This window comes from Balaenoptera ricei, chromosome 12 (assembly GCF_028023285.1).
Source record: "Balaenoptera ricei isolate mBalRic1 chromosome 12, mBalRic1.hap2, whole genome shotgun sequence".
Lineage (NCBI taxonomy): Eukaryota > Metazoa > Chordata > Mammalia > Artiodactyla > Balaenopteridae > Balaenoptera > Balaenoptera ricei.
In genome coordinates, this window is record NC_082650.1 from 10,430,662 (window position 1) to 10,451,795 (window position 21,134).

Here is a 21,134-nt window from a genome sequence, read left to right on the forward strand (position 1 = left end):
TTCGAGAAGCGGAGCCATTTAGCAGATCAGTATAGCTAACTGAAGACGGGAGAATGAGCCTGGCAGAAACCAGGAAAAATACCCGGGCCAGACTGTCAAACTGAAGGATCATGAGCTACGTTAAGTGTTGGATGCTCTGAGCACTAAGCTATGGGCTGGTCTGTTGCATAGCAAAAACTAACTAAGGCTCTAAATAAAATAACTCTAGGTGCCATACATCTACTGGCAGAGTTCCAGGCAAGAACACTACGATATTAAAGGCAGTTCTGAAAGCACTTAGAGTATCTACACAGGCAAGTCCCTCCTCCATTTCCACTCCTTGTTTGAAACTTCCCAAGACCATAAAATGCTATCTCAGTTCCTCATGGTGGTCCACAAGAAGCTAAACTGAGTGGCTCCTGCCTGCCTCACTGATCCCCAGTCCCACCACTCTCCCTCCATGCACGATGTTTCAGCTACACTGGCTTCTTTTGTTTTTGAAAATGGCCCTCTCTTAGCTCATAGCCTTTGCACTTGCTGTCCCCTCCTCCTGGAACACTCTGCTACCAGATCTTTCTATTTACTGGTCCCTTCAAATCACTCACACCTCAGTTTAAAGGTCGCCTCCTCAAAGAGCCCCTCTGCCTTGCTGGTATTACCACCTGAAATTTGCTTATTTATCCCTTTACTAAAATGTAAACTTCACAAGAGTAGGGACCTTGCAAGTGTCATTCACTGTTGTATGTTTCTTACCTAGAAAAATGCCTGACATGGAGTAGGAGCCCAATAAATAACTGTTGAACAAATAAATAAGTAGGTATGAATGAATGTGTTGAGGACTGTAACACAATGAAAATATGAACACATGTTTATAAACCACAATTGGACACAGCTCCATGTCGCAGCTGTAGATCTAACAAGATTTTAAAACATGCTCCACCTAATGTAAATATATGAAAGTCTTCAAGTTTTCAAGGCAACTAACTGACAGCACACCACTATTCCAGTCTGCCCAGTCTTCCTCTCTCCAAAATAAGCATGTTGCCTAAAAAAAACTGTACAAGAAAAAGAGGAAGCCTTCAAAAATGAGTGAGTATTACTTGTGTGAAAAAGCTTTGCTACTGAGTTTATTTTAATGCCTTTTTGAGTTCAAAATTGTTCAATATTAATCTTCTATAATAAAGGGCCATACAGGCCTTGTCTCTAAAGAATCTCTAGTCATGAACAATCGAAAAATACTGGTAATTCAGGACATGGGCATTTCGGTACAGAAAAATGTCAGGGAGATAATGACAAACCTTCATCTGCTCACTGAAGAGCTGGATGCCTGAGGACACATGAGGCTCAGGTCAGACTGGAAACAACTAACAGAAATCTGAATTGGCACCTCTTCGGAACAAAGACTGACCCAAAGGAGAAGGAAGGCACCACACTTGTTAGTGACACTCACGTCGCTACTTCATGTCAAGGGGCACACCCTGACATGAAATAATAGAGTCACTCTCTGAAATAGTGCTGATGGATGATTACAATGCTCCCCTGAAGAGTAAGTTATCAAGGAGGAACCCTCCGGCTCTACCACAGACAGCAGTACCATATGGCAAAAGAAAATATGAGTAATTTGTTTAAAAACATGGGATTCGAACACGAGAACTGATTTTTTAAAGTAATCTACTGTGGCAAGATAATAAAATAAAAGTAGCCTTACCACATGATCCAGAAATCTCACTTTTATGTATTTACTCAAGAGAAATGAAAACATGTTCACCTGAAAACCTGTATGAGAATGTTTATAGAGGCTTTACTCAAAATTGTCAAAAACTGCAAACAATCCAAATGTCTATCAATTGGTGAACGGATACACAAAACAATGGACTACATCCATACAATGGAAAACTGCTCACCAATAAAAAAGGAATTGATTACTGATATAAGCAACAACACGAATGCATCTCAAATGTATTGTGCTAAGTAAAAGAAGCTAAAGCCAGACTCAAAAGGCTACCGACTGTATGATTCCATTTCTAAGACATTCCAGAAAAGGCAAAACTGTCAGGAAAGACAACAGATCAGTGGTTGCGAGGAGCTGGGTGTGGAGGGAGGAGCTGACGACAAAGGGGCAAAGGAAACTTCTGGGGTGATGGGAAAGTTCTATTAAAAAGGTTCTAAGGTTCTACTGGAGTACTATTCTTCGCATATCATTGGGTTTTGCATTTCACAAAACAGTAATCCATGGTACTCAGCGAATATTACCATTTCCAAATATACAGACAAGAACTAAAGTAAAATAATATTCCAGTTTGTCATCCTCAAAACGCCTTTGATTTTCATTGTAGAGTGTGCCTTTTTTCTTTTTTGATAAAGTGTTCTAGATCATAGGACTGAAATTTTCAGATGATAATTTCTAGAGATTTCTGAATGATTTGGGAATTGCTAGATTTTTCTTCTGGTAGGGGGGATTTGAGGTTTCTGAAATTTTTTGGTAAGGTAGAAAACAACTTCAGGGTCTTTTTTGAAACTAAAAAAGGATTGTATCTAATGAAAATCTTTGATATTTAATACAATTACGCATAAAATTGAATTCCAACAGGAAAACCAGCAAAATCAACTTAAAAATCAAAATTACAGCCAACACTAAAGTTAAAGTAGTATGTACAAGTTCTGACAAGAAAATACAATACAACCTTCAGATATGAAGTATGGCACCTCTTCATAACCTATAGCTCAGAAATTTTGAAGTTCAGTTTTTAAAATTCAAATCTTAAAAAAAAAACCTGTTAAAGGACCACATATTTACATTTATTTGGTAATCCGGCCGTAATAACTCTAAGAGATGTATGAGAAAATTCAGAGTTACTGAGCTTATACCATGAAACTATTTTCTACATATAAAGTAGCAAAAAGCTTGAACTACAGTCTCAAGGTTAAAAACCTTGATTTTTAATGTATGAAATATTTACTCTCAGTAGGCCCTTTCAATACTGTTATATTAAGTAGACTCAGTTTTGTTCATGCAAAGTCTTTACAGCTTATTTAAAAAATTTATTTAATTTATTTTTGGCTACATTGGGTCTTCGTTGCTGCCCGTGGGCTTTCTCTAGTTGCAGCGAGCTGGGGCAATTCTTCGTTGAGGTGAGTGGGCTTCACATTGCGGTGGCTTCTCTTGTTGCAGAGCATGGGCTCTAGGCGTGCGGGCTCAGTAGTTGTGGCTCGCGGGCTCTAGAGCAAAGGCTCGGTAGTTGTGGCACACGGGCTTAGTTGCTCCGCGGCATGTGGGATCTTCCCGGACCAGGAATCGAACCCGTGTCCCCTGCATTGGCAGGCGGATTCTTAACCACTGTGCCACCAGGGAAGTCCCTCTTTATAGCTTTTTAAGCAAAAATGAGGTTTCTGAAATTAAAAATGTACAACCAAACTTAAAATAAAATTTTAAAAAACTAGCTACTTGGCAGTAACATTCATGTCATGTTTCACCAAGAGTTTATAAACAATTTTGGCCAAGGATCTCCAATGGATTTAATTTTTGTCTAGACCAGTGATTCTCAACCAGGAAAAATTTTGTGCCCCTCCCCACCTCCAATAAGTCAGGAGATATTTGACAATGTCTAGTGACACTTTTAGTCATCACAGTTGGGGGTTAGGATGGGGTTTGCTCCTGGTATCTCGTGGGTACTACAACGCACAGAGTAGCCTTTTTACAACAATGACTTATCAGGCCCAAAATTGTCAATGGTACCAAGGTTAGAAACTCTGGTCTAGACATGGGAAATCCCAGCTACTGATATTCAAAAGCATAAGCACAGGAAGAAAAGCCTTGATTCAAATATTGAGTTTATTAACAGGAATAAAAACAGTGTTTGGAATGAAAGCTACCTCAGGTGCTGAAACAGTTACACTGCATTATCATCATGTTCACGGTGGAAGGGCTACAGAACCAAGGTTCCACAAAGCAGTGGTTTAGTACTGCTGAAGTAAAATGCTGTAAGACAAATTTTCCTTCAAGAAAGCTCTCAAGCTCAGTGACAGCTCTGCACAGGGAGATAAACCTACTCATACAAAATGTGAGCTCAATGCCATATTTTATTTCATATTTTAACAGGGAGAGTTGTTACCAATTATAATTAATACAAATTCACTTATTTTACAAAATGGGGGAATGGGTAAAAGCCAAAAGTAAAAATAACCTCTGAGATAGCTAAAGCCTGTTAACATATATATATATGCAGGTGTATGCATGTTCATATGTGTATATCTTAGCCTTATCTATTACCTAAATGCAAGATTAGTCAAATCAGACATTTGCTTGAAATCTCACTTAAATCTATTATTTACTTCAAGACTCCCTCTGAAAAACCTGGGGGAGTGTAGGAATCTCGTACTCACTAGGACTATTAGGTAGGCAAAGTATAATTTCACAATTTGCTGTAAACCAGGCAAATGCTTGGAGCAAACAGAAACGGCTCTTGGAGAGAGTGGGCATAAATGGCATAAATGACTATTCAAATAGGTATGTCTTTTGTGCTGACAGTTATTTGGGTTAGGATTTCTGAATCCAAGACTTTATGATTAACAAGAGAATAGTGACTCCTAAATAAATTTGATGTACCTATAATTTCAGATGTCTTTTCACTGATGGGATTAGGGGGTATCATGTAACCATGGAATATGCTGCTGGGAGGATGTGAAAGAAGTGAAATTGTTTTTTATTCAATTCATGTTATACTTTTTTCAAATTCCATCAACTTCTGTGAAAAGTGTGTTCTGTTTTCTTTTGCAATTATATATCATTTCTGAGATACACAGAAAATTAAGGCTTTCCATTAATTCAATACTCACAAAGCTAGAGGGTCAAAAAGCTTGTCAACCCAAAACTCACTTACCAGAACCAACTTAACCACTATTACACAAGACGGTAGCTCAAAATCTAAAAAGAGCTGCTATCTTGGCCCACTGACGATCACCAATGAAGGCTTATCCTAACACTGCATTTGCTCCATACTCACTAAAATGTGAGGAGATGTACAAAACCATAAACTGGTACATGACCCTCCCCTTTTAACAAAACACTCAAATAATATTTGATTTAATTTAATTTAAAAGGGAACTGGCAAGTGTCCTACGCAAGCAACCATAATCAAGGTTAGGAACGTCCCTGCTAGAATCTATTATTTTCTACAAAATCTCTTGTTTGTATACACATCACAAGTGAAAATATTATGCATATTCATCTGCCACAATAAATATAATAACATTATAACCCATAAAAGCAAATAGAAGAATGTTAATATTCAGAACTCCTATTCAAGGCCATTTCTCTTATATTCTTCACGACATTTCCTAGATTCTGCCTCTACATCAGTATTGATGAACTAACTCAAAACGACATTCCCATAATAGATCATCAAATTTCCAGAATTCCAAGATTAAGTTGACTTGAATATGATAGAAGAAACATACCACATAGTAAGCTATTTATGTAAACAGTATCAACGTAAATAAACTTTAGAAATTACATAGTCCATGGAGTAGAATAAAAAATTTAAAAACCAATTGGCCACAGTTGATTACTACTAGTTGGATTAAATGCATATGTTAATTAATCTATTTTACTATAGTTTTATGTGTCGTTTAGCTTACTTGAAAACGTCAAAGATGTCTCAATTGCAACATTCTACTTCAGACTCCTAGAGAAGGTGACCAATGAGAACACTCAAAGATCCCTAAGTCTTCACAACAGAGAAAGGCTAAATAGCAGAAAGGGAATATTCCAAAAAGCCTATGAGCAGGAAAACACAGGCAGGAGATAAAACTTTACAAGCTTAGAGTCTTCTCAGCTTTTTCTTTTCTGTTTTGAATTTGATTTTATTTATTTTTTATACAGCAGGTTTTTATTATCTATTCTATACATATTAGTATATATATGTCAAGAGTTTCCTCAGCTTTTAAAAAATTTTATTTTACTGACGTATATTTGAGTTACAACGTTGTGTTAATTTCTGCTATACAGCAATGTGACTCAGTTACACACACATATATATACATTCTTTTTTATATTCTTTTCCATTATGGTTTATCTCAGGATATTGAATATAGTTCCCTGTGCTCTACAGCAGGACCTTATTGCTTATCCATTCTATACATAAGTCTGCATCCACTAACCCCAAACTCCCAGTCCATCCCTCCCCCACCCCTCTCCCAGCTTTTAAATAAATGCTGAGTTGGTTTTCCCGCCAAACAAGGTGGAGGAGCATGTACTTGGCCCCAAATAGCCGTTATTACACAAATGGAAACCAAGTGCCTTCTAAGCAGCTCCAGCCTGGGTCAGGCTGACTCCGGGCAGCAGCGGCGCAGCCAACTGCGGCGGCCGCCCCGCCCCTCACCCTCCGGCCCAGCTGAGTTCTCATAGGCCTGGGCTTCAGGCTCCACCCCGCGGCTGTCCACTGGCACGAGCCCCGCCCAACGTTCGGCAGCCTGGGCTCCGCGCTCTGACCCCGCCCCTCGCCTGCCAGCCCTGCCCTGTTTTTGTCAAGTGGGTTTTGAACACCGGCCCCACCCTGCGTTTAGAGGCCTGGGCAGTGCTGGGACCTTCCTCCTTAGCGCCTTTGGTGCTTTTCCACCATCAGGCACTCGTTTTTTTTTTGTTTTTTTTGTTTTTTTTTTTTTTTTTTTTAAAGCACTTTTTCTTTTTTTTTTATAGCTACTTTATTTATTTATTTTATTTTTTATTTTTGGCTGTGTTGGGTCTTCGGTTCATGCGAGGGCTTTCTCTAGTTGAGGCAAGTGGGGGCCACTCTTCATCGCGGTGCGGGGACCGCTCTTCATCGCGGTGCGCGGGCCTTTCACTATCGCGGCCCCTCCTGTCGCGGGGCACAGGCTCCAGACGCGCAGGCTCAGTAGTTGTGGCTCACGGGCCCAGCTGCTCCGTGGCATGTGGGATCTTCCCAGACCAGGGCTCGAACCCGTGTTCCCTGCATTAGCAGGCAGATTCTCAACCATTGCGCCACCAGGGAAGCCCCAGGCACTCGTTTTAATCATGCAAAACGAGCTGCAACTCATCCAGTCCTGGTAGTTGGGTGGTGGTGTTCCTTTTGGGGCGGGGGAGGGAAAAGAGTGAAAAGAGAGACGCGCCAAAGTTGGGGAAAAATTAAAGCACACCGATTTGGGCAAGCCGAACTGGAGGAGGACGAGGAGGTTAGGGAGCAAAGGAAGCAATTTCGTGTGGAACTGTGGCTAGAAGTGGCACACAAAAAACGCTCTTCTCCCTGCGTCAGTCCGGCCGGTGCGTTTCGTTTAAATGTTAAGCTGTGTCAGCAGAAACTTTACAGAACTACATTGGACAGGGCACTAGGCACCTCCTGCCTAGGTGCCAATTTTCCGGCTTGCAGAAAGCTCCACAGGAGGCGCCACGGGCTCCCCCCTCCCAGCGCCCCCCAAGAAAGGACCCGGGGCCGTGCAGTCCCGGGCAACATGGCCACAGAGACGGGGGCCCTGGCTAGTCACGCTGTAAGACACCCCCCACTCCGCCCCCGCCCAACGCACAGGCTCACAGGCTACGTGCGGGGGAGGGGTGGCGGGGAGGGCGGGGCGAAGGCTGCCTGCCGGGAAACCTGGAGTGGTGGGCGGGGCGCGGTGCCTGCTGGGAGCTCGCCTCCGAGAGCTTTGTTGCACAACCTCGCCCCGGCAGCCCTGCCCGCTCCCTCACCGGCTCCTGCGCAGAGCCTCGCCGCAGCGTCTCGGAGCGGACACTCGGGGTTCCTGGGGCTCCAGGCACCAAGGGAATTTCTGAACTGGCTTAAGTCACTCATCTCCCCCGCCCCCACCTCGCCACCCTTTCGGGTTCCTTTTTACTTTCTTCCTAAACGTTTGTCTGTTTTTGTTTTTGTTTTTTTTTCCCCTAATTGAGGGCCGAAGCAAACCTCTGGATGTGTCAACTGTTCAACGTATCTTGGTTATGACAGCGAAAGAAACAAACGCAGAGTTTTTAATGCACAGAAAAATGAAAACAGTAATACTGGGGCTCGTGGCTAGTAAAGGGGTTCTCGCTGCTTCAAGTATCTGATACTCTCCGAAGCCAGTCTCTGGCAATGAATAAAAAGAGGTAGATCATTAGAGTGGTGAATGATGGACTCTGAAGCCGACGGGCAAGGCAGGAGGAGCAGCAGGCGGAGGCACGCTAGGGCCGGAGCCGGGAGCGCCGCGGCGGGAGCGGGCTCGAGGAAGGGCCGCGCAGGAAGCGGCTCCGGCTCAGCGGCGGCCAGTGGTCGCCGCGTCTGAAACATCAGCCGTAACATCCATGCCTTTGAGGGCCAATGTTTAAAGTTTTAGTTTTCCGAATGTATATGTGATTTAATTATCAAATTCTGCAAGTAAGCAGCATTCTGTCACTCATTAAGGTTTATGTATAATTTATAGCCACAAATGCCATATTATTTCTTTTTGGAAGAAAATAAAGGAATCACGTAGATCATTAAAGGAAAATATATACAGCATAAACTGACATACCATTAGTGGGAAGAAAATTCTTGAGGTATAAACGAGTTATGTGGCGGGAGGTAACAATGGTTTGAGGAAAAAAGAAAACAAAATTAGAGGAACAAGATTAATTTTGAGGAAACTTTAAATAGAGTTTTAAATCCCTACTGTGTAGGATTATGAATTTCAATTTGAGTAAGAGAAATGGCTAAAATTAGATTTCATTGTTGTTTATATGAAACCATTTCTCATTTAACCCTACCTAGTAACAGTAACAGAAAAACATGCATGGTGGCACATAGCTAAGACTTCAAGCACTTATAAGCCCTTATTCAAATTTTAAAGTTTGGGGTAATAAAAAAAGATGATGCTCATTAAATTTATTTTGGATTCTATATCTTTTTTTTTAGGTCTCAATTTACAATTACATGGTTATAACAACATTTTACCAATAAAAAGATGTGCCCATGAACGTTTTATTTTTTAACTTTAAATTATATCCCTTATGAAGTGCTGAACTTTTAGCAGGGTGTAAAAGAGTAACATATAAAAGACTGCTATGGGCTTCGCTGGTGGCGCAGTGGTTGAGAATCTGCCTGCCAATGCAGGGGACACGGGTTCGAGCCCTGGTCTGGGAAGATCCCACATGCCACGGAGCAACTAGGCCCGTGAGCCACAACTACTGAGCCTGCGCGTCTGGAGCCTGTGCTCCGCAACAAGAGAGGCCGCGACAGTGAGAGGCCGCGACAGTGAGAGGCCCGCGCACCAAACAGAAACGAAGACCCAACACAGCCAAATAATTAAATAAATTAAAAAACAAAAACAAAAAAAAACCCACTGCTATCTACAAGATAAAAGACAAGAATACAAAGAACTATTCAAACCCATTTTAGGTAAATTCCTCATCAGAGAGGGAATGTTCAAAACATTTATATTCATTCCATTTATTTTCTTAATATTCATTTTCCTAAAACATACTTTGCTAAATGGTTTTCAATTTTATTTCAAAGTTTTTTAAAACCATAAATAGTTAACATTTCCTTAGTTATACATGCACTATTCCCTTCTTCCTGAAATTTCTCTCTCCTCCTGTCCCCTTTTCACAGCTACTTTTTGGTCTTTGGCTGCTTTTTAGTTTTCCAAATTATGTCAGGTGGTTGGTAGGTAGGAAGGTATTTATGTATATACGTATTTCTGCTTGCCTGCACGCACATCAGAAGAAAAAGGCAGGAAAAAAAAAATGCTTAAAGGGACCTAATGAGATTTTCAGAGAGTTCTAATGAGATATGATGGTTATGTGTGACAGTAGTCAAGATGACACCCCAGTTTTCAACTTGCTGGGCTGAATGATAGCAAGGCTATGTCATTAACTAGCAACTAATGAGTCTGGTTTGGCGCTGTTTATTTTCACATGCTTGTGGTACACCCCGGGAGGAGACAGCCAGCCAGCTGGCAGCAGGAAGTACAGGTCAGGGTACCTGCACTAAAGACTAAAGAACTTGAAGTCATAGGCAATTAGATGATAGCTGAGTTCATGGGAGCGGATGACTGAGCTTATTATATATAGAAAAGCATGCAGAATAAGATGAGAACAGAGCAGCCTAAACAGAACCTTCATGGGCATTGACATGTTAAAGACAAGTTCCTCCCTCCTCTGATGGAAGTATAACAGCCATAGGCTAGAAATGTTAGAACTTCAGAGTTGCTTTTTCCTCCACAACCAGGGAGAAATAGAAATTAAGAGTCTGGGCTCAGGCAAGACTACCCGGGACTGATTTTAATTCCTCCAAACACTGGCTTTGTATCCTTAGGCATGTTTCTCAGCGTCTCTGTGCCTCACCTTCCTCCTGTGTAAAGTGAGTATAATAATGACAGCAGATAGTTGTTATGAGAATTAAATAGCACCTGACTAAAAGTTCACTTTGATCGTCATCCAATCACTCCCCACATCGGGATTTTCAAATCCATTGTAGCCTCTATTCCTGTCACCACTGCCTTAGTTGAGTGCCTCATCTCTCCCTTTAAAACCTAGAATACTGTGAAACTGGTTTCCTTGACACCAGGCTCTTTCCCACCCATCATCTTTCACAGTGCCCCAGTGTTGTCTTCAGCAAACATAGATTTGAATATGTCACTCTGTTCAAAACCCTTCAGAATATCAAGAGAATTGGGTCCAGACTCCTCCGTACCTTGGGATAAGGGCCCTGGGTAATCTGTTTCTTATCTGCCATTCAGTTTCATCTCCCTGTACTCGTTCCTTTAATCACCTTTGGTAACTTGCGTGCTGAACCTACCATATTTTTTTTTCCAGGCCTGTATTCATACTGAGCCCTTTACCTTCCCTACAATTTTGCCCTTTTGAAATCGCCATGCTTTCTTCCAATAAGACCTTACTGATCCCTTTCATTAGAATTACTGCACTTTGTACAGTACTGGATTGGATTGATATAATTTTATATGTAATCATACAAGTCTATTTTCCTCTAGATCTCTGAAGGCAAGGTCCATCCACTGTGTACCTATGTATGTTCTACTACCCATAAAACCCCTAGAAAGTGTGCTACCCATAAAACTCCTAGGAAGTGTGCTACACACATTTAGGTAACTAAATTAAGCAAAAATTTAAAAAGAGAGATAAAAGCTAGAAATCAGACATTCTCATACTCTAGCTATACAAATCCTCAGATTAGTAAACAGGAGTAAGGTTGAGACCTGAAGGTTCTCTTTCTCATATGCAGACAGGCAATCATTAAATAACTGTATTGGGGTATGTCCAGGAAGTAGACAGTTTTCTTTACCATCATAAAAAGGGGTCATTTTAAAAATTTACAGCTTATTTTTGAACATTTTTTCCCTACTAAAAAAAGTAAGTTTCCATTTTACAAGTTTAGGCTATAGACATTTGCACCACACAGAAGGAGCTGGGGCTATGTTTACTTTCAGTTTACTTCCGTTTCAAAGCATAATCTGAGAAGGTGAGGCATTCCTAAATGTGAGGTGCTCTTTACCTATGGATTGTCCTCTGTCAGATTGATAGAGCTTTGTTTCCAGATGAATGAGGTCTGGTTTCAGGAGAGAGATCAAAAAAGGAGTAAGAAGCAATCACCTAGAGGAAATTTTTATTTTACTGGAGTTTCGGCTAGCATGAGAAATTCCTAAAATAAATAACATCTTTCTACTGATAGATTCCTAAAACGGTGCTAACCAATTACTTACATTATAAAATTGACTAAATCCCTTTTGGAACAAAAAAGAAAGTAAAAACATACTTTATAAAATCCGATAGTTATAGAAATTACAGCCCAAACAAACAAAAAACAACTTCCTGTGGTCCCCAATAGACGGTTTTTCTGGTTGCAAGTATTATTTTTCAGTAGCTCAATAAATGTAAATTATTTCCCCAATTTGCCCTTTGCAAAATTCTCTGTAATCAACAAACGTGGTTTTAAAAATCACCAGAATTGTTGCTAGATTACCATAGGCTTCCACACTGGGCAGGGACATTAGAAACAAGAGCAATCAATCACTAACAAATCCACAAGCCGGAGCAATTCCTTTGGGGTATGCGCAGGGGTGGGGTGGGGTGGAGGTTGTATTTGGTGTAGATTAGTCTAGAGTCACACTGTCCAGTAGAAATATAATGCAACCACATATGTAATTTAAAATTTTTGAGGAGCCACATTAAGAAGAGAAAAATGGTGAAAGTAATTTAATAATATATTTTGTCTGACTCAATAAATCCAAAATATTATCATTTCAACATGTACTCAATATAAAAATAAGTGAGATATTTTACCTTTTTTATGTTGTCTTCAAAACTTGATGCATAATTTACAGTTGCAGCACATATCATTTTGGACTAGCCACAGTTCAAGTGCTCAACAGCCATACTGGCTAGGTCTAGTTATCTTGGAAAAATAACAACAAAACTATCTGGGATTAGATGATATAGTTTAAATTTATACTGAGGTGGACTTTTTTTTTAAACTAAAGACATCACTGCATAAAGCATATCAGTGATTCCTTTACTGATATGGAAATACAGTACCAAACATTAAAAGAGGATCTATAAAGATTAACACTGAAATGTTTCTAATAATGTAAGAACAGCAGCCAAGTGCTCAAGTATATAAATTAGTCAAATGTCTTCTGAGAGACAGAAATGAAGAAACCACTTCTGGTGACCCTTCCCTATACCAAACTGGAAAAGTGTTTCCATCTGTGAGAAGTCTCCAGTGAATGTCTCTTACAGCTCTATCAAGAGGCTTGGATCAGTCTGAGATCATTTTTGCTATGTTAAGGGCAATGAAGATGCAGGAATCCTGTCGTAATTTGCCTTTCTTTCTGAGGGGTGGGACGTATGTAGTGGTAGGACAGGGGTAATGCTGTGACGGGCACAATAAGGACAGTAGAGCATTTCCTACAATTTCACTATCATGCCAGGGATGAAAGTAGTGAAGGGAAGACAGAATGACAGCAAATGCAATGTTAGATAGTCAGCACTTGCTAAATTCTAAATCCAGAGAACCAAATGCTTCCATTAGAAAGAGGCTGTTGAGGTCCTTGGTTCTATCAAGGGTGGGTCCCTTTTAAAATAAATCTAATCAGCTCCAGAAATGTCAATTTGAAAATACTCTCTTCCTCATACATCTATCACAGACATTCTTATCACTTTCCCTGAGCAATCTCACTCACTCCCACGGCTTCCAATATCAAGCATTTTGATGAATCCTAAATCTTTATCTTCGTTTTTTCTACTTGAGCTCCAGGACTGACCAGACCGCTCCAACTGCATACCGAACAGCCTCGTGAGAATGTCACTCAAAAACCTTGAATTTCGCCAGTCAAAAGTTAAACTCATTTTCTCTTATCATACCACTGATCTCAAACCAACTTCTGTATTTTCTTTGTTCAATTAATGACAAACTACCAGTTTGCCTGAGCTCAAAACTTTGGAATTTATCTGTGTCTCCTGAGACTGTTCCAATCGGAAATCATACTGTCATCTTTCTCTTTAATTCAGGCTCTCACCAGCTCTTTATTCTTCAGGGCACAGTTCAAACTTAATTCAACAAACATTTTCTAAGTGCCTCCCACGTATGTAGCAAGCATTGTGTGAAATATGCTGGATATATAAGAGGTACTTGATATCAAATGTCACCTCTTCTTTCCCAGTCCTATATCTCAGTCAGGTTAGCCAACTCCTTCTCAAAATACTGAATTATGATCTGATTGTTTTCTACAAATTATTTGTTTGTATCTGATTATTTGCTTTCTACGCAGGCTAAAGCCTGCGAAAGTCCCTAGAAGATACAGAATAACATATTTTGCTATTCATCTTTTTATTCCTGGAATAATACAGAGACAGCACAGTATTTAGTACACAGAAGGTAACTGACAAATTCTAACGAATAAAAATAAATGAAATAAACATTTGGTTTATCACCCTTTAGTTTACAAAGGAGACTTAACTGTTGCACTTGTGATACCACCTAAAGGTTCATATTTAACTAAAAGCTAGATGATCACCCTTCTATCAAAAAGCTGTTTAATTCAATGGAGTTGATAACATCATCCCACACTGTATTGTTAGAAATCTAGAAGCTCTCATATGAAGTTTTACATCCATAAAGCCCAGTAGCTGTAACTGGCAAGACAAAAAAAAAAAAAAGCTTATATTCTGTAACAATGCAACTACAAGTAAAGACCACCTCTTATCACTTAATCTAGCAGGACCCAAGTTACCAGTGATTCATAGCATACCTCCCCTTAGTTTAAAACTTATACGGTAGCTAGTTTACTAATTATACTAATCAAAGTTCTTAAAAAGAAATGAAACTGAGTTTATCTAATTTATCCCAGGAGGGAATTTCACGAAATAATATTAGGATAGTTAACAGAATCGATTGTGGAGGACCAGGATTGGAAAAGAGGTAAGAAACGAGGGAGATAGGTCAACAGAAATTATTTTCCCAGAATGTCACCACCAGCATTTACAATAATGGACACACAGTGCTTCCAATATTGCTGGACTCTCAACTTCTGTGTGGTTTAATCAAGCAAGAGCTTATGACTGGCCAAGGCTTAGTCACACGTTCTCTCAACAGCTTGTAAGATCTGGTCTCCTTTAGATTCAGTAGTGAAAAAAACAAAGTTGTTTTTTTACTAAGTCTCATCCTTGGGGGAATGACACCAAAAGAAAGTAGCCTTCAAAAACAAACCAAAACATCCAGCAAATATTCAAATATTCAATATCAAAAATATCATGATGCCCATAGGTTTTTTGTACGTGTATGAGCAATGCACAAAGTCAAAGCACTGATCTCAAGCAAGGTGTTGAGTATAAGATTCCTACAGTGCTGGCCTGTGTTACTGAATATACCCATGTGGCTGGCTCCTTTAACGGATTTTCGCTTGTCACTTCTACTCTGGTCAGGTATGCCTCTGAGTTGCCTTTGTGCTGACATCTAATTTTGCTACGGTGCAATCAGTTCCCAGTAAGCACAGAAGAAAATAAGTTCATGAGATTGTATGCAAGTGCCCCTCAACCTTCGATTCACTCTCACCCAAAAACTTCACATGGTATTTAATGTGAGTGTTGGACACCAGGCTCACTTTGAGCAAAAAACACACTGAAATTCTTGGCTCATGACGGATCCTGTCTTCAGTGATAGTTACATAATCCGGTAAATGCCTTTTGCCCAACCAAATGAAGTAGATATAAAGCAGTAATAGTACTCCTAGCATTTATTTTCTATCATTAGGCTCAACTGAGACCTCAATTCAGGGTGCAATAGTTCTGATATTGAATTCTTTTTCTGCCATCATTCCTACGAAATGAATAATGCTGAGTCAATATACTGCAGAAAGTATGGAATCTAAATATTAGGGACTAGAGTTGCTAGTTCCTGGGATCATCTCAGAAGACAAGTAGCTTAAGCTGAGATCAAGCTTTGGAGGCACTGACTACCTCTACAAGGTATAGTATGCTGTAGGCAATGTCAGACCCATCAGATGACTAGCTCAAAAACTTCATACCTTATTTGAAAACACAATCTTTCTACCGTACATATTACCTGAGCACATTCATTGCGTTCGTTGGTATTTTGCAGGGATATTCACAGATCTGAAAGAAATACTGGATACTAAGCGAGTATTTCTTATTTCATAGATGAGGCAAAGTGGAAGCCCGACAGGTTAAATGACTTGTCTAAGGCCACAAACATAGTCGTTTGAGAAAATCAGACTAAAACCCAGGTCTCTTGACCCTGTCAGCGCTCTTTGTACTATACTGTACTATGCCATTCCAATAATGCCTCAATATTTGGTGAGAGCCAGCTACAGACTGAAGAATCTTTAGGTTAGAGTCAACCAATGACCACCAAGGCCAGTTGTGTGTCAGCAGCTTGTCCATACAGGTTGCCCTTAGCCTCCCAAATACCTTTCTATCTACCAAAATGTAGGTGGCATCCCTATCATGTATTCTCTATGTAAGTGACTTTGTTCCTGGTTTCTACTCCACTTGTCTGCTAAAAGTGGAGCCCTCCTAATCTGCTTTATTATGCCACTCCAGTATTTCCATAACTGCCTGTCTAGAGTTTTTCAACCTGGACCAACTCCCTCTGGGAATCAAGAAATGACCGTGAGCTGCTGACAAGGAAAACCTCTGTCAGGTGGTGCTGGTACACACCACTACCCAACATGGAATGCCCCACATTCTTGAAAGCTTACTTCTTGAAAAGTTTACTTCTGGATGCATTTTTTTGGAGGCCAACTTTAAACTAAATTAACTAGCCTCTTCCCAGCCCATCTTAGCTTACAACCCTTTCCCCTAGAACCTGCTTTCTACAGAATAACTTGAAACCCTGCATCTCTCACAGCTTTCACTTCTTAGAATTAAATACTTTGTCTCTTTCAAATATATTAATGTATTATTTCTTACTCCATAAAATACACAAAGAAGAAATAAAGTTAAATTGTAACACAATGAGCCTAAGTTAAATATGAGAAAAACAGCAAGGGTTGTTCAATTAATGAATTTAACTAAAAGTGTTAAAAATTGGATTTTTAGGAGCCATGGATTTATAGGAGCCTTTAAAAGTTACACGATATACTTTACTGACGTCTGGATCTCATTTCCAGAGATTCCACTGTTAACTGACTGAAGGGTGACCTGGGTTTGATGAGTTTTTAAAGCATCCAGGTCATTTTAATTTTCAACTAAGGTTTGAGAATCACTGCCAAAGATAAAGGTATTTAGATGGACAATGTTACAGACCTACACTATCCAAAAGAAATATGAATAGTCACAAATATGATCCACATAGATAATTTTAAATTTTCTAGTAGCCATAATAAGTTTTTTTAAAGTTGTAATCAATATCAACAATATGTATTTATGAGATATCTTGTATTCTTTTTTTCATACCAATGCGGTATCACCAGACCTATGATTACTGGGAGCTTTTACAAAATTAAACCTTTGCACTTGTGCGCAAAGCAGTGAAGAGAAACAAGTGGGCATAGAAAGCAGTTCGTTCTGAGTGGGAGACTGTGGCTCCAAGGGCAACCACGGGTCTAATGAGGCTGTGGGGATCTTACACTACAGTGTCCTCAGACTTTGCAGGTTCGAATTACCGGAATTTTTGATGTTTCAGATGCCACTACCTTCCCTTCACCCCAAATTCTAGCTCTTTGAGAATCAGTATCCTGGTGAACAGTATCCTCCTTCGAACAGTATCCTCCTTCAAACAGTATCCTCCAAGCAACACAGTGGCTATATAGACTCAATATTTTTGTCCCCTAGATGGGAAACCAATCAGTGGCATCTCACGTGGGCATTGATGGTACAGCTTAAAGGATCAGAAGTAAAAGTGCATCTCACGAATGTTTCAGGTCTGAACACAAGTGATGGTGACTGAAAGACACCTGGGTCACATTTCTCCATGGCAGGGAAATATAATTGCTACCAGTTCCGCTAGCCAGGGCTTCGAAGTCTCTGGAGCAAAGCTCTTTGGTTGTTCTGCCATAAAATGCAAGATCTAGGAATCTGGCTCTACCACAGCATACATGAGGGTACTCAAAACATCTCTCCATACAGTCTTCCCCTATTGTTCTTTTTAACAAAACAACTGCCTCTCAGAAAGAGAGACAATCCACAGGTTAACAAAAACAACAATCAGAAAGCATTACTGCTATTCATTTATTTAAAAACACATGAAGAGTTAGGGGGACCTGCTGTATTAAGAGTATCAAGACTTTAAAGTGAAGCCAACTTGGGTTTGGATTCTGCCTCTGCCGCTGGTCAGCTGAGGAGCCCTGGTCAGGGTAACTGCTTGCAACATCTAGTCTCTAATGTCTGAAATGGATAAAATAATACCTGTGTTTGCAGCGCTACCATAAGGACTACAAATGATAAATAAGTAAAACAAGTAGCAAAATGTCCAGACCAAAATGGTGCTCAATAAATGAGAGCAATTATTAGATTTTCAAAGTAGGAGACAGAGAGAATAAACAGAAAAACGTAAGTGGCGTCTGCAGTCACAATTACTGAACACTGACATAACGTATAAGCTACCTGCATTCCTATTTTCATCTAAAATACTCATTTCATAAGCTAAGCACCTAGCAATCCTATGAATGTCAGCAATCCCTTTAGGACTCATAATTACATCTTATATAGAATAGTAAAGCCTCAGTAACTTGTCTCCATTAATCTGGAATGAGCTTGGATGGGTTTCCTAAATTGATCAATACTATAAACAAATTTAAGCTATTTAAGATTAAAAACATGACTGCATTGTTTATAAATTTTCATAATCAGAAATAAGGCTAATGATCTTTTTAAAAGCCCTGAGTCGCTATAGTTAAAAATGGTTTATTTTGTTGTTGTAAGTTTACTATCAGGCCAGTAGGACCCCATCTTCCCCACCCCCACCCCAGTGCACTGTTCTGTAATATTTTTCACTCTTTTTATTCTTTCAGTGGTTTCCCTCAACATTTTACCACATATTTAACTACACAAAATCTCTTTATTTTCTGGACAGTAAAAGGACTGTAGTTGCAATCTCCCTCTTTCCAGCTTACATTCTCTTGTTGAATAACATTTCAATTCTTTTACTTTTTAAATAAATTTATTTATTTATTTTTGGCTGTGTTGGGTCTTCGTTTCTATGCGAGGGCTTTCTCTAGTTGCGGCAAGCGAGGGCCACTCTTCATCGCTGTGCACGGGCCTCTCATTGTCGCGGCCTCTCTTGTTGTGGAGCACAGGCTCCAGACGCGCAGGCTCAGTAGTTGTGGCTCACGGGCCCAGTTGCTCCGTGGCATGTGGGATCTTCCCAGACCAGGGCTTGAACCCGCGTCCCCTGCATTGGCAGGCAGATTCTCAACCACTGCGCCACCAGGGAAGCCCAGTTCTTTTACTTTTAATTCCATAAATTAGACAATTATTATTTGGCTCTATATTTGTGCCTTCTATCTGTTTATTATTCCATCTTGCGTCTCAGGCATTCCTTCTGGGACAATTTTTCTCTCTTTTGAATTACATCCTACAGAAGTTCCTTAGAGGAACTGTAAAGGTCTTTCAGTGATAAACTCCCTCAGTTGTTGTCTATCTCTAAATATTTTCATTTTTATCGCAATTCTTGAATAGTACTTAAAATAATTTTGCTAAATACACATTTTGTAGACATTTTCCTACTTCTTCTGGATTCCACAGAACTACAGAAATTTGCTACCATTCTATTTCTTTATAGGTGACCTGTTCTTTTTCTCCAGCTGCTTGTAAGGCATTCTCTATGTCTTTGGTGTTCTACAGTTCAGACAGGCATATATTTCTTATTTAAACTTGGAAATACACTGTGCTTCCTGGATCTGTGGATTCCTTACTTTCATAAATTCTGAGAAATAACAATACCCTTTGAAATATGCAACGGAGCTATCAATAAAGACAAGGCAATAGAGAAAGGCAGTAAATAAAATTTTTGGTACTGATGCATTTAAATTCACTTGTAATAAAACACAAATTCTTTGATAACATGCATATTAACGTCTCTTTTCCATTTTCTGAAATAAAAACATTCCATCGAGAAACTGCAGCTTAAAAAGGCTCTTCACGGAAGAGAGAACAGCAAGGCTCCTCTTTAGTCTATGGAAAATATTATAGCTGCTCTGAGAGTTCTGAACAAGTTAAAATATTTTTCATTCTGATTACACACTTCTTGTTGATATCTTTCCAATGTTAAAAAAAAAACTTGAAGACATTTCTTAACAATTAATAACTGAAATAAATAAAAACTGTGTATTTGTTGGTAACGAGCTTAGTTTCTAAGAATGCGCTCCTAGGCATATCCAAAGGACTGCTTAATCAGAACTGAAACTGGTACTCCTTTCCAATGACATACTACCTCTACACTATAGTAGTATTTTTATAAAATAACATAAATTTGACCTTATGCTACAATTCCTTAAATGTATTTTTTTCTGTTCAGAATGACAACTTTGATGCCAGGGGTGGAGGTGGGGTGTGGGTGGAGAAGAGACTATTAGACAATATTCCACATCAGCCACATTACATGGAGCTACTCTCCGCACCAGCATTTGTTTTAATAAAATGGCTTGCAATACACTGAGTTTCTGACATAACATTAATGAAGGGATGGTGTAAAACTGCGTATCAGTGGTAGAGCGCAGAGATGGTTCCAAATGGTCTTCAAATCAGGTCTCTGAGGTAAGAACCTTTTTTGAGCTAATATGTGCTACGAATTTCTATAATAGTAACACAGTATATCTGTGAACTTTCTATAGAATACCAAGGGCAAAGGACTCTCTTTTGTTTGGATCTTTTGGGGTGGGGCAGGGGTGGTGGGGGAGGGCACAAGGGGAAGGGAGAATAGAAGGAAAAGGAAGGGGAGACAGGAGGACCAGAGAGGGGAAACTTCAGTAAGTAAGCCTCTTTAAGTAGCAGGGTAGCTATAACACTTAGATCCGTGGCATAAGAAACAAAGTTAAAGCTAGCGATGTAAAAACAAGCCCAGAGCTCAATTCTGGGAGTTAGGAGGTAGCAGAGGAGAGAGAATTTGGGAAAAGGTTGAAATGCTGACCACACTTTTAAAAAGCAATTTAAAAGATTTGAAATTATTTTGTTAGTCTATGAACTCAAAATACATTATGTTAAAGTCATCTGCTCATAAAACGTAAGGTGTTGGGATTTCATCTTTAAAGTTTAAATTAACTAATTATTGATTCTTCTTGGAAGCTGGTAAAGTGGACTTCCTTGAGAATCAAGACTTTTCAAATGCCATTTTTGGTGAAAATGAATCTTGTGTCAAAAATGACCCTAAATTTTAAAAATATACAGGAAAAATAGGTAAGGAGAAATGTTACTGTTCTAAAGATATTTCTCTCCTATTCTGAGAAACAATTAGATTCTTTTTAGTATCCACCGATGAAGATTAACAAAATTAGTACGCAATATAGTACAAAAGTGTGTGCCTTCTCAAAGACTGCTCCTAACTCAACCACACAGAATTATTCTAACATTAATACAAAGGTGCTTAGGGCACAAAGCCAAATTCATCTTTACAACTATTCTGAATACATTTCTAAATTTAAGGTAACTATCATCTGTGGGTTTACAAAAGAAACAATTTTTAACTTTTAAATTACAACTTATGTTTTAAAAT

At 39.5% G+C, this 21,134-nt stretch overlaps 1 protein-coding gene across 8 annotated transcripts in view; it reads right to left on the bottom strand.

The window, feature by feature from the left end:
- ARID1B (AT-rich interaction domain 1B) overlaps positions 1-21,134 on the bottom strand; it is a 404,478-nt gene that overhangs the window by 171,960 nt on the left and 211,384 nt on the right. The window lies entirely within an intron of this gene.